This window comes from Varroa jacobsoni, unplaced genomic scaffold, assembly GCF_002532875.2.
Source record: "Varroa jacobsoni isolate VJ856 unplaced genomic scaffold, vjacob_1.0 scaffold_1092, whole genome shotgun sequence".
In the NCBI taxonomy this organism is placed as follows: Eukaryota; Metazoa; Arthropoda; class Arachnida; order Mesostigmata; family Varroidae; genus Varroa; species Varroa jacobsoni.
Genome location: NW_019213994.1, coordinates 154,594 through 172,810, shown reverse-complemented (window position 1 = coordinate 172,810; position 18,217 = coordinate 154,594). Strand labels below are relative to the sequence as shown.

At 43.2% G+C, this 18,217-nt stretch overlaps 1 long non-coding RNA gene across 1 annotated transcript; it reads right to left on the bottom strand.

Annotated features, from left to right (window-relative positions):
• Positions 1 to 5,094: 5,094 nt before the first annotated feature.
• Positions 5,095 to 17,288, bottom strand: LOC111266516 (uncharacterized). The gene is made up of 2 exons (XR_015313483.1): positions 12,515 to 17,288; positions 5,095 to 8,596 (listed from the first exon to the last, which is right to left on the bottom strand). It is a non-coding gene; the product is annotated as an uncharacterized LOC111266516 (long non-coding RNA).
• Between the last annotated feature and the right edge of the window lie 929 nt (positions 17,289 to 18,217).

The following is an 18,217-nucleotide window of genomic DNA, read 5'->3' as shown; positions in this document are numbered from 1 at the left end:
AGTTCCGTTGAAGACCTTGGAAAGTCGCATTATTAAAAATTAGAACGCCACGGCTGATAAATGTTTCAAGTTTTTTTTTCAAGACGCAGTTATTAAGTGGAACTACTTTGAGGAGTCATATCCAGACTTTAGCTACCCTTTTCATTCTATCTATCTTCATCAATGAATTGAAAATTGTACGTCCAAACGACAATTTGAAAAGCTGCACTTCCTTTGTTAACATCAGGCTTAAGACCGAGCAGCTAGGCGATCATTGTCAGACTCTATTGTCTTTAGTCAATGTAATATGGCGCCTTTATCTAAGCAGTTTCCCTCACAAACAATGATAATTGATTGTCGGCGTTTGTACAATTTAAAATGAAGCTTTGCTACCAAGGAGGCGCCCATGGTTGTGAATCAGCTTCATCTAGCACCTCAAGGAAAACAAATTAGCGCGAGTTATTGAGATAACCGCAGAGAAAAATAATGATTGTCTGTTGAATCCTTTCTGACGCTGAGCGCACAGCAGCAGATCTTTCGCAACAAATCTGCTAGCTAGCTAGCTAAAAAGGAGAACAGAGAGGAAACTCAAGGATGTATCTGTGAGTTGCACCACAAGGAAACATATGCTACTGTTCATATGGACAGGATTTCTGTGCAGAAGAGCTTCAGTACGTTTCTGCTTCAAACAATCGACTTTTAATAAGAAATAATAATTAATATGAAAAATAAATATTAGTTGTTATTTATTTATTTATTTTTTTTTGTGATAGAACCACCGATAGATCTAACGTACATTTTAGGAAAATCACGTCTCTGGCATTCTTGCGTAAACATCGTATATTTAAAATGGACCTGGGCTTTTTGTACCGAAAACTTGCCCATGTTCGCTGTATCTTTACGACCTTTAAGCAGTTGTGGAACAAGATAGGTCGTGGACACCATTAAGAGATTTAAAAATGGATCTAACTAGAAATCAGTATAAATCGACTTCAACAATTTTGCATAAGAAACACTATCTTTGCCTGCGTTTACTGTTTGTTTAGCTATTTCTTGGAGTGTTTATATTACAGATTTTCCTATTCCACTCCGCATCTAATAGACCCAAAAAGGAATCATATAAAGTGGTGCTAGGGATTGTTCGGCATTTGAATCTCGTTAATAAACACGCAAAGCTACCGGCGTATGTTACGTATATCAGCAAGTGTAATATTCTAAAATATTGTTCCCAGCAGAATATTTAATTTACAACTGGTGAGGTTTACGATCGCCAAAATCGCAGCACCGCATTCGTCCTCGTTCTAAAGTGGGCCACAGTCGGCCCGGGCACTGAACGCTAATGATGTACAGGCCTCCTAATTTTCTGACTACACTTTAGCCTAACCCACGTATTTGGTGTACATAGCATGTACAAGTTCGTTGCTTCACTAATTTAGCTTCTCCTGAGGGTGGTCGAAGATGGTCTATAGCCGAGTGGTTCAGAAGTTCTAGTGAACGTACCCACCCTTGCGGATTTAGGCCTATAGATTGAACACGAAGTGTAGAAAGCTCGGAAGGTTTCGCAATCATTAAAAACCGGTCGAGGTTTTCAGTGTCTTAGACGAGAGAGATGGTTTTGAATTTACCCTTAAAACTGCACATGCTAGAATAGGTCCATCTTGACACCGTTGCTGCAACTACTCATCTGCGATAGCCAGCTAGTCCCGCAATAACTGTATTGATGTGTTTGATAAATTTGAGCATTAGTCAAGGGCATTTATAAAGCCGCCGATTGGTCCTGCTTCATTTTAACATTTTATGCTAGTATTTCCTGTGAAGTTTCGCCTACCGCCAGCTACAATACACTGAACTTTTCAAAAGACATCACAACGTGGAGCGGTTAGCCAGACGGTTATTACGGCATCAGCCGTTGAACGTACGGCCTACTCTGCGGTTATAGTACGTGTGAACGCTTGCTAGTAGATAAACCTGCAAGTTACTCCGCGAGACAAGAATATGGCTATTCATGAATAGAAAATAGCATAGAGCTTTCTTGGTCGTCTATATATAATTCAACACAACATCAAAAACTAGGGGCAAGTGATAGTCGATACGAGTCAAACCACTGCATGATTGTTGAACGGCGTGCTATTGTAACTAGTTTTCATTGAACTATGAAGTTGCTTTGGTAACTTATCCCAATTAAAGCAATTAGATATAAAGAGAAATTAATTCAGCTGTAATGCCTTGTAGTTTCTTTTATTTATTGCATTTTCAGCAGGGTACCCACAAGATTATTCCCTGCGAGAGGCGCACGATCAGCAGACATGGGGCAAAAATTGAATATCAAAAAGGATTTTGAGAAAAATGTTCATCATCTGGTATAATCGACGTGCACACTGGGAAGTTGGCAGCGGTAACTCGCGCTAATGGCGAACAGCTTATACAATGTTCAATAAGTAGAATGTGGGGTGGTCATCGACTTGTTGTCTGCTTCGTCCATAGACGTGTAATGAGCGCACGTTAAACGTCTTGTATCAGTTGCCTAAACCTTCACGCATCTTAAAGATTTCAGCGACGTCGAAACGTTTCTACTGAGTCAAAAGGTAAAAGAAAAGCTTATTACCGAACCCTCACAATGCACACCTACAAAAGATGAGCAGCTTAACCATGTTACGGCCATAACAAATTTCAGTTCACCATCTAGAAGTGACCTTTACGCGACTATTATATAGCTTTCTTCTATTTATATAATCTTTCTAGCAAAGATGAATATCATTTTCTCAAGTCAGATGTCCTGTAAAAAAAAAATGTGGTAAAATTTGAGCCATTTTAATTTAAGAAAAAAATTTAACTCACATCAGGACGTAAGACATTGCACTTCTATGAAGTACTTATTCGATTGACAGAAAGTCTCACGAAATCTGGGTATCACTTCTCTCTATTACGCAGTGCTATATTCGCTCGTTTTCTTACTTACGGATCAATGTTGACGCTTAAATTTGTTGTGTGATATTTTTCAATAAGGTATTACTATTACCCTCGAACTGTCACTCGTTCAGATAATGAAATATTGACCTGTGATCGTCTCGACCACCCTAATACTCCCTTGCTCTTCACTTTGATGCAGTACGAAGGAGCTACACAAAAACACTCATGTCAATCTAATCGTAGCTTTATACGGCGAACGGGTACAAGTGCTCACAAAATATGTAAATTAGAGGGTACAATGTACATTGAATAGTTTTTTAATAGTGAAGATAAATGATAATGAAGCACGCAGCACCACAACCTCATATTATCGTATTGTGCTCTCGGTATGTTAGTCGAGCGCAGTTGCATTGAATTCTTAATTGCGTATCATCGTCTACTCATGAGTCACTTTAACATAGCTTCCACTTTGCAATACTTTGTAAAATATATTTCAAATATACAATTAGCAACAATTGACTCAACCCCCTGTCGACGGGTGTTTAACCGTATTCTCTGGTCACGGTTATATTTAGTTTATGATTTACTTATTATGCTGGCCCTTCGAGGCTTCTGTCTCGCTTTGCACGCCACGCAAGTGGTGGTGGATGTCTCAAAGGTGTACACTTCATAATCTCGCAGTTTAATGAGATGCGTTGAAGCTTCGGCTAGCCGTCGCTCTGATCGGCTATGGATTTAGGCCTTGCAAGGCCGACAGGGAAAGTAACATTTACATAGGGACGGAACGCATCGGAGGCCTTTTCAAACCACAGAAGGTATGAAGCCAGCTTTAAACAGATCAGAGTCCACATAGGAGGAGGTGCGAGCGAGCTTCGACAGTTAACTTCCGCGAATGGATAGAATAGTATTATTTGATTTTAAAAATAAATACACGTCTACGACTTCTCTATATGCGAAGCAGGTAACTGTGTAAGTTGATCCGCCTTAATTTGATAGCAGGGACGCGACCAAGGCGACATGGATATACTAGTCTGGCCCTTTGTCAATTACCAGCTAAGCATGTTGAGGCTAGCTATAGCTTAGCCCAGGGTATAGACTCAAGGACATGAAAGACTAGAGGAGAAAAGAAATCGATCAACGGAATGGTGTATCAACTTCTAAGGCGCTTACAGGGGGTATCTCTATTATGGTTAGGCCTGTAAATGGTCTGAAGGATTATTTACTGACAATCTAAGGTGTACAGCTTGGAACATTTTGATTTATAGATTAAAGCATATGGAGTTTTAATAAGAACCTATATGATCGTCTCGCCACGCTGTGCAACACGCTATACGCGGTGCTCGTCGACTTCAAGGCCTTTGACTTTGCATCAACGACAATTATCCCCACGCTAACTGAGGTGGAGGTCTTCATGAATGTGCTCAACCTCAGTCGATGCGATACTTCATATGAAAATAGTTATAGATGACGAAGTAACCGAACTCCGAGCTGTCACGCAGACAACTGGCCTGGCCGAGGAGAACAATTTAAATGCATTTTTGTTCTCTGCTTTGTTTAGGGGTCTCCTTCATCAAACAGTCAGACGGCCAAGGAAGTCAGTCGAAATTATCTTATATGCAGACGGCTTACTGATGTACGGCTCGAAAAAGCTTTTAAATACAGCAAACTCTAGTCCGCCCCACGCAGCAATCACAGATTTGGGACTGACCGTAAGGCTAACCAAAACAAAGGCTATAAAGATTAGAAGGGAAGGCAGGGCTCAGGTCACTGATACCTTGTATCTCGCTAAGTTATTTACGTTAATCGATTTTTTACTTGATATTGCTCTTCTCCACGAATGACATAAATTTCACTGCAAAGGTACAAAAAGGCAATGTTGGCCGCATAAGTAATCAGATCGCCTCATCTCTTACCTCCCACAGGTGCGCTCAATTCGTTTAGTCGCAAGATAGCTCCGATCGTAACGTATGGGGTACGTATTATTTGGAAAAAGCTTACAATGGGGAACCTCAAGCAATTCAATCGCGTCAAATCCCTCTTCTTCAAAAGAACATTGGGACTATATATCGTGACCCAAAATCGCCTCGCGTATACGTTAACCGATTAGCTACGGCCTTCCAAAGACCTACGTCGATACATTGGGTAATACATGTTTATGATGATCATATGACATTTGTTACTGTCGTGAATAGAAAAAGTGCTTGATTCTTTGAAGAAGTTTATTGCAACTTGAGTTAACAGCGTGTCCTGCAAAGAGAAACCAAGGTCTGCTATTTTTTGCCCATTTCCCGAGGGCTTTTACTAATTATAGCCGCAGCATACCAATTTTACCTGCGCTTACAACACACCACATTTCTCTGCTATCCGTTAAATGTGCACGTTCTTGTTATTCGCTGCTAAAAAAAAAAATCTGTATATTAGCGTCCATCTATGATATATTTTCAAGTAGTATCGCCAGGCATAAGACTTTAGGTTATAAATTCATAATGTACTATAATAACACATACATTATTCTTAACAACAATATGTCAGTACTAAAATGGCTTGAAATTAGATTTCTTGGCAAATGGCAAAAAATGTCTTCCTCTATTGAACCTACCTAAATCCAAGTGAGTTATAAACAAAGTTTGAACCCATTCATCACACACGTTTCGACCCGACTACTAGTAAAGCTAATATTTTTACGTAATCTTCACGTACCTACTTCTACTATTTGGAAGAGTCCTAATAAACGTTCAGGGTAATGGAACAAAAAAGCTTGGTACAGACGTATTATCTATTGCACATTAATCGACACGAGATAAGTAATCTGTAGTATCCTAGCACGCGGAAGACAGACCAGGGCTGGTTGTAATAATCTTATTAATTGTTGTGGTTTTCGTTACCTCTAATAGTCATGTGCAATTTTGCGATGTGACAAGGGAAACGACACCCTAGAAATGCCACCAGCTCAGTGCGTGTGTGTACCTCGATGAATGAATTTTCCCGACAAACGGCACCGATCAGATGCAGGCGCGTACAGCTCGGAGCTTTCTCGAGAAGGGTCTAGGAAAGTTTCTGCTGCTGGTGCTGCTGTTCGTGTAGATGCAAAGGGTTGGGATCTAAATCCACATTTCTGAAGGAAGATTGGAATCACGCATATGCCAGAGACGTAGAAGCGCGGACATGGATGCAGGATCAGCGAGCTAGCTGGATGATTCTACTTCTCAAATTGCCAGACGGCGTCCCACAAAACATCCAACGGTCCTCGTAGATCACAGACCTTGCAACCGTCGTCGACGATGCCGAGAAAACCAAGTTGGAAGAACGACGAAAATGAACGGGCATAGCAGAGTAGTCTTCTGCAGCAAAAAACTTCTACACATACACGAAGCCCGAACCCCCCGTGCTCCAGATCCCTGCACAGTCGCACAAAAGCGCGACGCCCGATCCCTTTCACAAAATGCATTGTTCAGGCAGCACACGGATCGCGACGCAGTGCACAAATACCAGCGCCTGTAGTACGCGCAAGACAACATTTAGGTATATCCTACAGGCATACATACGGACAGACGAGTTTTTTTTTCATTCATACTTCATACACAGGAGTGTCGATAATAGCAGATACAGTTGTATTCCCTTGGGTTTGCGTCAGTGCGGAAACTTTGTTCAGTAAGAAAGCAAAAGGCGCTCGGCGAACTTCAGCATGGTGCTATCCACTTACTACTCGTCAGGGTGTATTGTTTTTAAGGAAGTTCTGTTTGACATTTTTGTTACTTCAGAGCCCCAAAATCGCTATTGCTCGTTGTGTTATCTTTATAAAATTTTCACAGAGAGGAGAGCATAAAAAGGCCGGCCAACTTTAAGAGATGAGCACCCTTATTTAAAGCAACTGACATGCGTCACGTCAATCAGTACTATTAGCTAGACGAACCTGGACTAAGGGTATCTCTATTGGTGTCACACAGAGAGTAAAGCAAGGGAAATTCTTCTCTTTCAAGGGTATTATATTTTTCTCTTGTAGAATCGAACCTTGCTAACTCATCATTTTCACATGTCTCACTAGTAGGTGTCAGTGCTAAAGGGAAATGTAGTAATCAGCAGTCGAATCCGTAAACGTCAAAAAGCAGGGTTGAAGATAGCTCATGTGAAAATTTCGTGGGAACAACAACAACATGAATGGTTAAGATTATTATTGCTCTACGGTTGCCGATGTAAAGACAGGAATTAGTTATCGTAATGCGGCGTATAGTTAGACATTCGTATGGCAAGCTAGATCTTAGTACTTAGTCGTTCTTGGTCTTCTTGTGTATAACTAATTCTTTATCGTTCGTCTCTCACTCTTGTACGACTCCTGTGAGAGGCTGTGTAAAGTAGACTTTAGGCAGATATATACTAGCTTGGTAATTAGCAACCCAAGCTTACTTGAGCGACAAGTCTAATGAGGGTAACATAAAAATATTTGATAAGGACCTGATGACATAAAATTGTATGAATTTTCTCAATGTAAAAACCTACAAGCTCCGGTGCACACAAGCATTCATGCATAGAGGATAAGTACTATTTTGGTTTAGAAGCTGTCGATTGGCGGTTGGCAATTAATAAGACGCGTACGAATGTAAAGAAACAGTGGCATTCCAAGTCTTGTAGTCAAGAAATAGCTATTGTAATGTTGTTTAGTAAGAGCGTACTCCGTATATAGATACGACATAGATCAACATATCATAACAAAGAGTTAATAATAAGAACGCTATATATAAACATAGACAGTCGTCCTAAGTCATATTTATTTTCCGGGACTTAAAGCACGGGCTCCGGTACAAATTTCAAGGTAGTCCCTAGGCTATCTAAGCGCACGTACACACACATATGAAACTCCTATTCGAAACCGATTCCCAAAGGTAATAGAGGAGCGGATTACTTTAACAATTTTTTGATCTTCAAAATCACGCTAATACAAATTGCTTGTTGTTAGTTCCCATAGCACATGTCTGCCCAGTGTTCCTAGCTCAACATTTAGTTGAAATTTATTGTTAGTGCTTTAATCAAGTATGTATATATTAGTTAATAAGCATATTGCTTAATATTTCGGATCCGCAAACTTCATGTTATTGAACGTCAAGAGCGTTTGCTCATTCTTTAACACAGTCGTACCTGGCGTTAATTGTTTTTTCAATTCACAGCTTTAGCAAATGTCTGTCGCAAGGCTTCTTTTCGTTTATAAGTAAGTTTTCTGTACTAGTAGTACTACTGGCTTTCACAAAGAACCGCGGCGCACGCGGGAAACTGCAAACGTCGTAGAAATGATGTAGGACAAGAGAGGGGATTATTATCGTCCTGAATGTACGCACGTCAACTCAGCTGATGATAGCTTGACGAAAGACGATGCACGATGAACTCTACGTTGTTCAGCCGATGCACCCATCTGGGAGTGATGATTGTCTGTATAGCTCACTATAACTAATTCTGACCAAATCTGGAATTTGCAATTAGGCTTCATCAAAAGACGACCCAGATGACTCGAATGATGGGGGACCAACTGGGCTGCGGTATCCGACCACACGATACGTGGTAGGAGGACGAAATGGGTCAACCGGAATAGCAGTAGATTTGTCCGAATATTTAGTGCTTGTAGCAGTAATAATACGTGATGAACATGGCATTCCCAGACTGACGGTAACCATAACTTCGGCTTGACCTCATAGCGGCACAGGTGTATTGACGCTGGCTGAAAGATTGGTCAAAATGCTATGTTTTATCAGCGGAAATCGACGCTAGTCACCTCTTATAGCTGAATGGTATTTACATGTGTTTACACTTGAGCTGGCATTTGCACTTTTCCGGCTACCCACTTATTCTGACATTTACCAACTAAGTCCACAGTGAAAAGGTAACGTACAGGACAGCACAACGAAGGCTTCGATTTGGATTCGTATTTCTCTGCCAGATCCGGCTTTCGGAAGACGTCATGCCGCCTAGTATCCACGTCCAATGAGAACGCGCATATAACCCCCCATCGTTCTTTGATTCAGGAGTTTCGCCTATATGCTTCAACACATAAACGTAGACATATGCACCAACTAATTTGGGTACTGGGACTTAGATGCATACACAAACTGCAATCTGACAAACTTGGGCCACTCAACTCTGCCGAGTAATCTGGACCAATGGATTTGCCCGTGCCGAAGGACTACTTGTTATCCTTGCAAAGAGAAAACAAGGCGAGGCTTTAGGCGTTTTAGAACGAAGACGGATAATTGGCGCCACACTGATTGTTATGGATGTACGTATTTGGATTTCAGGAATCGACTAGCTTCGTCGAGTAGCGTTCTGATAATGACAACGGGGTTGAAGCAAGGGGATGAAGACAATTAAGGTGTTGACAGAGCTTTTGAAGCTAATTGTTAGATGATGCTGGCAAGCTCCGTGGCTGACAAGGGATTAAAACCGAATTGAACTGCCAAACAAGAATAATGCAATTTCTGTTGGTATATGCGAAAATGACATGCTGTATGATGTTGGTTCAGTGCGGATGCGTGTGTACGACCGGTGTCTACGACAGATTTCTGACTATTTTTTTTAGAGCGATCACTTAGCCCGTATCCAAGCAGTGGACGTAATCTATTCTACCATAGCCAATCATTTGAGGAATCAGCAGACGGTAGGTTCTAGAGTAAATACCTGAACGGGCTGGACTATAACCGAAGCAAAGTCGACGCGTTTGCAATTGCTCCGTACAGTCCATTTTGCCATATTCTCCAACCACGTCGACTCCGATGTAAGTTCAAAAAACCTGCCACAATGCCACATTACCGTCTGTTTTGTAATAACAGTAGGCCTCGAGCACTCATCTGAATAGTATGTTTACTCGCCCAGGACACAACAAATTGGAACAGCAAATGTGTGGCTATCCGACGAAGCAGCCGACGGACGGATTAAAGCGACCATGAATAAGGCAATACGCTAGACAGGGACACATGATGCGGAGGGTCAGATGTTGTTGTATTCCCTTAGGTCCTTCGAAGCGGATCCGTGAGGCAATGGAGTAGCGGCCAAGGTGTCCCTTTGCCCAGTGGGTTCACTCACTGACGGGTTGGGCTGCCGTTGTTCCTCCCGTTAGCATTGCTCAGTTTGGCCGGCGGTGCCTGGGCGTCCTGCTGGCGGTTCTAGAGAGAGGCCTAATTGAAAATGCCTCACAAGACGAACAACAAGACGAACCTGCCTGCGCCTGCACGTTCGTATACTATTGGAGGAATACACGGCATCAGCCTGCGCTGCCGACAGGAACAATACGAAACAACAAAGGCTGTTCGTCTCCGCCGCTGCCGAGCTGACGTCCTGCCACCGTCTGTTGAGACACTGTTTGAGGCTGATTGGCAATCAACACTCCGCGCAGCGCTTTTGGTATAGTGCTTCGGGTATGGCCCGACTAAGCGAGTACAGGAGTGGTTGACGGCGAGAAGATGTTGACGACGACGTGAAGCAATGCCGACGCAGCATTAGGCAAACAGTAGAGAAAAACGATGTCGGGAAGATGAGGCAGCGACGGGTAGCGACAGTACCTATGATAACGGCTACGATACCATGATAACAACAACATCAAATATAACAACAAGGCGTTGCGTTGGTCGTTGAAGACCACAGACCGTCATCCGGGTCGAGCCAACGCTTGAGATAATGACGAATCGTAGCTGACGCCGTTTTTTTTTTATATTCAACTCCTCAAACCTATACTGCCTTAGGTGGCCGTCCCGCCTAATTCGTCCTGTCATACCATAAAAGCGAATCACGCAGCTACAAGCTTGGCTTGGCTGGCCAAACGACAGGAAAATGGGAAGATATTCGTTGTTTACACGGCGATACATCAAGCGCGTGCGCGACCACACAATCACATGCGTTGTTTCTCAATGACAAACCCAAACAGGCAGTCAACCCGTTCGCAAGCTTGCTTCTACTGCTGCTGCTGTTGCTGTTCACAGCAGTGCTCGGATGGCAAAAGAGAATGATGCCTTTTATCAGACTGAACGCAAAAACCCTTTAAAGACAGCAATTAAAAGGCGAAGATTGGCAGATGGGGTAATGACCCCAAAGCTTTGTCTGACGTCGTTCATCCGCGACACGATTTTGTCGTATAGTTCGATTGCCGTTGCAGCTTCCAACGCCTATATTGTGGTAATGCGGCAATGGTTCAGGCGGCAGCAGCTGTACTCGCTATTTGTTGTTGTCGTCTTTGCTGTCTCGTTCATTTGATGATGATTTGCAGAACGAATAGTTTGCAGTAAGTTCTGGAAAGCTCTTAATGAACGTACTTTGATTAGTATGTTAGCTAGCGCTCCATCATCTATATGTGTTCTATAAATGATAATAACAACAATCGTTATATAGCTGCTATTGATGCCATCGTCACTCGTGACTCTGATGGCAGTGGGGGTACTCTTACTACTGCAGTTTATCGCCGTAATGTATCTATTCGAATAAAAATATCTGGCCGTCCATGTTGAATTTTGTACAACTAGACAAATACACGCACTGCCAAAATGTGCTCTATTATAGTATTACCGAAGTTCCTCTGTAACGTTACTGCGTTGTGTTTGTCGTCAACCGGGATCGATACACTCAGCACACAAAGATCGCCACTGAAAGGTAACGAAGACATAAAGAAGTACGAATAAAATCTGCGTGATAGCTCTACCGTTTGTTTGTTTGTCCAAGTCACCTGCTGTAGATTATCGAGGCCACCTTCAACGCACAGGCACGATAGAGATGGTCATTCAATTGCGTTTGATTGGATTCGACGCGTACACATAATGTAACTTAAGCAAATGCAGAGTTCTTGGTACCCAGCTTGCCATGATCGGTGCCTGTAGCTAATAGAATTCGTGCTGGGCGCTCGATCCCGGTGGGCGACTGATGCCGTTAGCGGTACTAGCTTACAGCTGGTCACAGCGCCGAGGCGTTTCCGTCGCAACATTAAAGACGGCCTCGCAATACTACACGCTTAATGGGCGATCGTAAAAACGAGGGGACGGTTCTTATGTATGTGCAGTGGTAAGGTGTTTACCCACTAAACGTGGCGATGGCTGAGGCGGTCTAAGTTCGAAGACATAGGCAGACTCGTGTTGGGGTATCAGCCATTTAAAGCAATGTCTAACAGTAATATCGGAAGTAAGACACGAAACATCAATTTATGAAAGTGGCGAGGCGAGGAAGAGTATACGTGTTGCTGCATCGTGCCCTAACGCCGCAGGCAGCTGGTTCCAACGCTCTGCATAAAGCACTGAGCGAAAGCAGAAGCGAAGGATGATTTTTTTCTTGCGTTAGTTCGCTTAAATTCAAAGTGAGAACTACCAAAGGCTAGCTTCGGATGTGATTGTCGACGTTTATACGAACAGACAATGCTTACACAACAAACGTTCAATCGAAGGTCAGAACTGGAATAGAGGCAGTAGACGGAAAGCCTAAAGAGGCTACAACAACATAAATAGAAGCATTAGTTCCCTAATCCATTTCTACAATGATGACAGTTACGGGCGTCGCAGCAGTAGCAATAGAAGAAGCCTACTAGTGCCAACAGTAGGTAGGTTACCATATGCCAGTGAACAGTGAAGTAACTTTTTAGTACGTGATGTCTCTTGCCGTAGCGTACCTTTTGGATGCATTACTCATTGCGGAGCTCCTCAGCTTATGTCATCTCATTCATCTATTCGGTGCTGTGGATTCGGCAGTCCATTCATAACGCCATTTCAGGAGTTCACATATTTCGGGCAAAATATCGCTTCCGAGATACCTTAATGGGTAACGTATTTGCCTCCTAATCTTAGGAACACGTTGTGGTCTAAATTCGAATTCGGGCATAGACCGTCTGATGGAATGTTTAACGGCGATACCGGACGTAAGACTCGAAACATAGAGGGCATAAAAAATGGGGCAAGTCATCTGACAACTACTAAACGAGAATACACAATCTAACGCATTTGCGTAGCGACCGAGACTAGGCTATGCTGATAATTACACATTTTCTAGGCCATAACGAGCAATATCTCTAATTGTTAAAATCTCTGATAACATTTAATTGCCGTCACTCTTTCTCTTTAAGACTTTCTTGCAGTTATACAAGCTCTGCGTTATTTACGATTCAAACGCTGCTTTTGGTATAATAATGTATGCATATATGTATAACGATAGTCGGCTTAAAAGAACCTTCCAGGAGAGACTTCATATGATTGTATCCTGCTGCGATTTGTGTTTTGGACACTGTCTATTGTATGAACAACACGAGTTTCTTCTTTACGACGTCATTCATTATTCCTTACGTCGTGCCTTTGTAGTAGTTTTGCAGGCATGCACCACTCCAGGGTAAGTCTTTGAGACAGCAAAGCGTTGCCTGCCATTACTGCTTGCAGTTGTAACCATGGTGTTATAGGTCAAGGGGCCGCTTGGCCAAATACTACCTATATAGGTAGAAGACATTTCCACCGACCGGTTCGACGGCGACGAACAAGCAAGCCAACTGTTGTGTGGACCGTGCGGTGACAGTAGGCCTTCGCTACCGCTGATGCTGTCTTTTGCTTCGGGCTTTGAAGTAACGAAAAACGAAGAAGTCCGACAGCTCGACGATGGTGTGCAGGAAAGAACGGAGGATCAAAGGAGGTTGTGGTAATCACGAGACCAGCACCTACTAGGCAGAAAAGAAACGGTAGGACGTTCGGACTGAAACAGTGGAATGAGCAGAACGCTAGAAGGGTAGATGGGCCTTGGTTCCTTTGGTTGTTGAAGGACCTGCTCTGCATGGCCTGCCGACAAATCGTCGTGCTCTGCGTTTCGCGCTCTTTTTTTCTGCTGGTACTGCGGTGCAAGCGGTGGCGCATGGCGGCGACAACGATGCCGGCAAAAGTAGCAATAGCAAGGCATTGGGCGGCTGCGACAAATGAAAGCTCTTGTGAACGTCGTCCTTTTCTGTGACTGCTTCTCTCCATCTTTTTCGTTGTGCTTCTGTTCTGCTAGGCTTTCAGCGCCACGCGTCGGTGGCAGCCAACCACGCGTTTTCAAGGATACAACAATGAAAGGCAGAGCATATGCCGCGATAGAGCGCTGAGACGAGTAAGGCCCGAGGGTTGGGTGGACGGGATGGATTGAACAGTGCGGGAAACGAACGAGAACGCTTGCTTGAGAACGCGAAAAGGGACGCCAGGGTTATAAGTAGCGAGTGGGGTCTGAAGGGTTTGTTCGCGAATGTGATCCACAAGGGACGTAAAGTTGGCCACGGGGGTGTCCTGATGACCCACGGCTGTCATCACCACTCGTCTGTTCGACTCGACTCAACCCTGCACAGCCCTGATAGTCATGGCAACCCAGTCGCCGCCCTACACTAGAAAGAAGGCCATGCACCCCTTCTTTCATTTAGGGCCAGCATTTAGGATCAGCACGACACAGCCAGGCTGGCTCATAGCCACTCAGTCAGCCAACATCACCGCCACAGTCTAAGCGAACGGCAAACGGTTGAGCAAGCGCCGAATTTTCTCGGTCGGTCTTTTCTCGCTTCACAGCAGCGACGTCGTAACAACTATGACGACAGAGGGCGAAAAAGGAGGACAGGGACAAAGCGAGTAAAAGGAACGATGACGACGACCTGCACCTACAGTTCAGGTCAGCACCATCCACCAGCAGCTTTTACTCCTTAACTCGTTCGTTGTCATCCATGGTCCCTCGATCCCTCCTTTCGTTGCCTTGAGCTCCTCGACCCCTGTTAGTGCACCGCCTCCCCAACGATCATTCTCTGAATGTTGCATTGCAGCAGCCGGAGCGGCAGCAGCAGTAAAGTATGTGATGTGGTATCGTGACCCCCAGATAACCATTAATATAATCTCACTTCTGATCTCCTTTTTTCCGCACACTGCTGCTACTGGCCCATCCAATACAAAGCAGAGTTGTCTGTATAAGTGAGCTGACGGGGATGAGGGATGGAGTCTCCCATGGCCCACCAGGAGTCCGGACCCAATTCAGGCGACTAGGGCTCGAACAGGAAGGAGTCTGCAGTTGCTGCCGCCGCCGTCGAATGCTCGCTATCGCCACTGGTGGAAACCAGCTCGACACGGAAGTGAGGCTGACTGGTGATCGGTAACGACCTGGCATCGTTCGTAGTAAAGTCAAATAAAGAGACGCAAAATAAGAGTAAGCTGCCTGGCTAGAGAGAAGAAGCTTGATCATTCGCGCATGATGGATGCGCACAGAGAGAGTCAAGGATTGAAGCAGTCACTTTACCACTGACCTGCTGGTAGAAATCAGTGGAGATCTCATCATGTAAAAGTACGCTGTTACATAGGAAAGATAGCCATGCATCTGGGTACTATATCGAGGAAGAAATTTCAAATAATTGGGCAATTACAAATTATTAACGCCGCGAAGCAGCCTATACACTAAATGTCCATGTTAGCTCCCTGTTATGCGGTTGGTAGAAAGAGAAAGTTCTCCTACAAAATGTCTGCCTTCATTTTCCCCGTTACATTATGTGAGCGTTCGAAGTAAGTGGACGACTATTGGCCATTACGAGGTAAAAACAGCATATTTTACATTTAGCACCAGGAACATTTGCTCAATATAGGCTTGTAAATAGACATGCCTCCATTGGAATAAAATCCTATAAGTGCCTACATTTATTATAGACAACCAAATATGTACATCTTTTGACAGGTGAACCATGCTGCTTTATCAAATAAGCATAGGTAATTACCTATGTATGATATCCTGGTTATGTTGCTGCTTGCTTTGAAAAGTTTGACCGACTCACTTGTCGCAATATCAACAATATTCGAAGACAAAATTGTTTTTAGTTTGATCATAACCTGATTGGTGTTATAGATTCCAAACGTCATGTCCATATACGACACAAAAACTGGCATAGCAGGTTGTTGACCATCAATATCCACCTTCTTCCCGAGTACCCGGAACCTTAAACCCTTTCAAAATGGGTATGTTAGTGTCTATTGATTTGCGTAATTTATTCTAGGCCATGCAATGTAGGAAAACCTTAAAGATAGCGTAATAACTAAGAACTGAAGAGCGAACGCGTAATGAGCTCGACTCCACTTCAAAAACACATTTCAAATTAAAAAATGTAGTTTAAAACTTAAGGAGTACATATGAATAATAGAATAGGAACAATAATAATTATTATATAATAATTATAGCTACAGATGCGATCGTTGCACGTTGATCGCATCGAAACGTTTCTAACAATATGTGCGATATGCAAATCAATCATTGTTTGTTTTTCTTTCACCTCAGCAACGCTATTCTTCCGTATGCACCAGGCTTAATTCCAACTAATTCACAGATTCGTATGGGTCCATCAGCTGAAAATTAAAGCGCATCTATTTCTGTACTTAGCCTAAACCTTAGGAACAAATTAGGTTTGCACTCATTATATATATACGTATGTTAGGTATCGATATAGCGGATATGAGATATGGAAAACCTATAACCAAAACGACATATGTGTATACACTTTGTTTTACAAGGAAAAGATAGCAAAAACAACCTTTTCTTTTGACATATGTATGTATATATGTATATGTGCACTAGTGTCCCGCACCACCATATCTGACCTAAATCGAGATTTATCGTTTTCCGAACTTTTTATATTTCGCCTTTTTACTATAGTCTATATTTTTAGGCAAAACTCTCTTATGTCTTATCGATTTCTGAATGTCTACAGAAGATGCGGATAAGACCATGCTGATTGTCTCTGTAAACGATACTCTATACTATTTGATTATGTGCTCGTCTAAGTAGCTATGCAACCTTAACTATCTGTACGCATGTATATTATATACTTTCGAATGTATTCTCGACGATTTAAACGTTACCTTAACCATCAACCTTTGTTAAATAGAGTAGATAAAGATCTATTTTACAGATACAAACATGTGCATATTTTTCCATAGCATCCCCTTATATATAAACGGAGATATACATTCCTACTGTTAGTAAAGACAGCTTCTGACGAGCTCGAACCTAAAAATTATGCTGTGTGTTAGGTGCATTCTGGTTGATCTTACAGCTTGGCGGGCCATTCTGCGGAGCGTTGATCTGGCATCCGCCATAGAGTGAATGCTGCCATCGTGCGATATTACTTAAGAAACAGTAGGGTATAGCGAGCAAATGGCAATCGCGGGGCAAAGAAATAACTAGCGGCAGGTAATTTGAGCTACAACGACCGCTCGACCGCTAACGTTGAAGTTGCTATCTTCCGACGTCGATACACGGCGAAACTCTTCTGAGCGTCCGCGGTAACAATATCGAACTGCACAGCGACCCAATTCACAGTGAGCGGAGCCCGGCATGGCATACTTCTGTCGCGCTCGTAAGTCAAAGAAAACACATTACCTATCTACTCATCTAAGGGGGTTGCGGGGGGGGGGGGGGGGCAAACATACACTACTAGCTTCACTCAAAGGAGAATCGCTCAGGTTCGTTCGTAGGTTATGTGTGTGTGTCCGCCTCTATGGGTCTGTCTTATATATGTACCTGCTTGCTACCACCATAGATGAGTCTAACATCACTTATATCTGTACTGCTTATGTCCTGCGCACCAATAAGGCGTCTTGTCTTACTTCTTCTACTGCTGCTGGATCAGAATTAAGTCCGGAAAAAAGGAGTTAAAGAGCGCGAGGCAAAAATGCCAAGAATGTAAGGCACGGCAAAACCGAAATCGCGTACGAATTAATGATTTAGCTCCTCAATGTTTATTTGGCGTCTTCTGGTCTGCTGTCGACTAAAAAAAAAGTTTTTTTTTATCCAGTACTACCCTTCAGCACGCTTCAGATGCTGAAGGAATTGTCGGTTTAACGCGCCTTTGCCTGTTCGCTAGTGCGTTAGGCGATAGGCGCAACCGTTTCGTTTCGGCAAGCGACAGAAGACACAACAGCATCGACAACAGGAACATCGTATGTAGTGATAAAAACTATGGCAGACAATACGAGTGGGACATGGGAAAGGTGAAGTATAGGATAAAGGCGATAGGAAAAAAAGTAAATGGAAAAAGCGAAACGGTAAAATGGAATTTGAAAATTACAACAACAACGACGACAGCGACAACGATGACGACGACAACAAGAACAAACTGAGACGAAGAAGGTAATATTGAAAGGAAGGTGTCAGAAAAAATTAGAAGTGGTCATTCAAATATAAAGCAACGGCGACACCGCTCTGTATGATATACGATGGGTAGAAAGTTGGGCGAAGCCCAAGTCATATCTTGAAGTGAAAGAAGCCACTGAAAGACTAAGATACAAATTGGAATCGAAAGCAACGCCTTGGAAAGGCGCGAGAAGTCGTCGACACGCCTGCG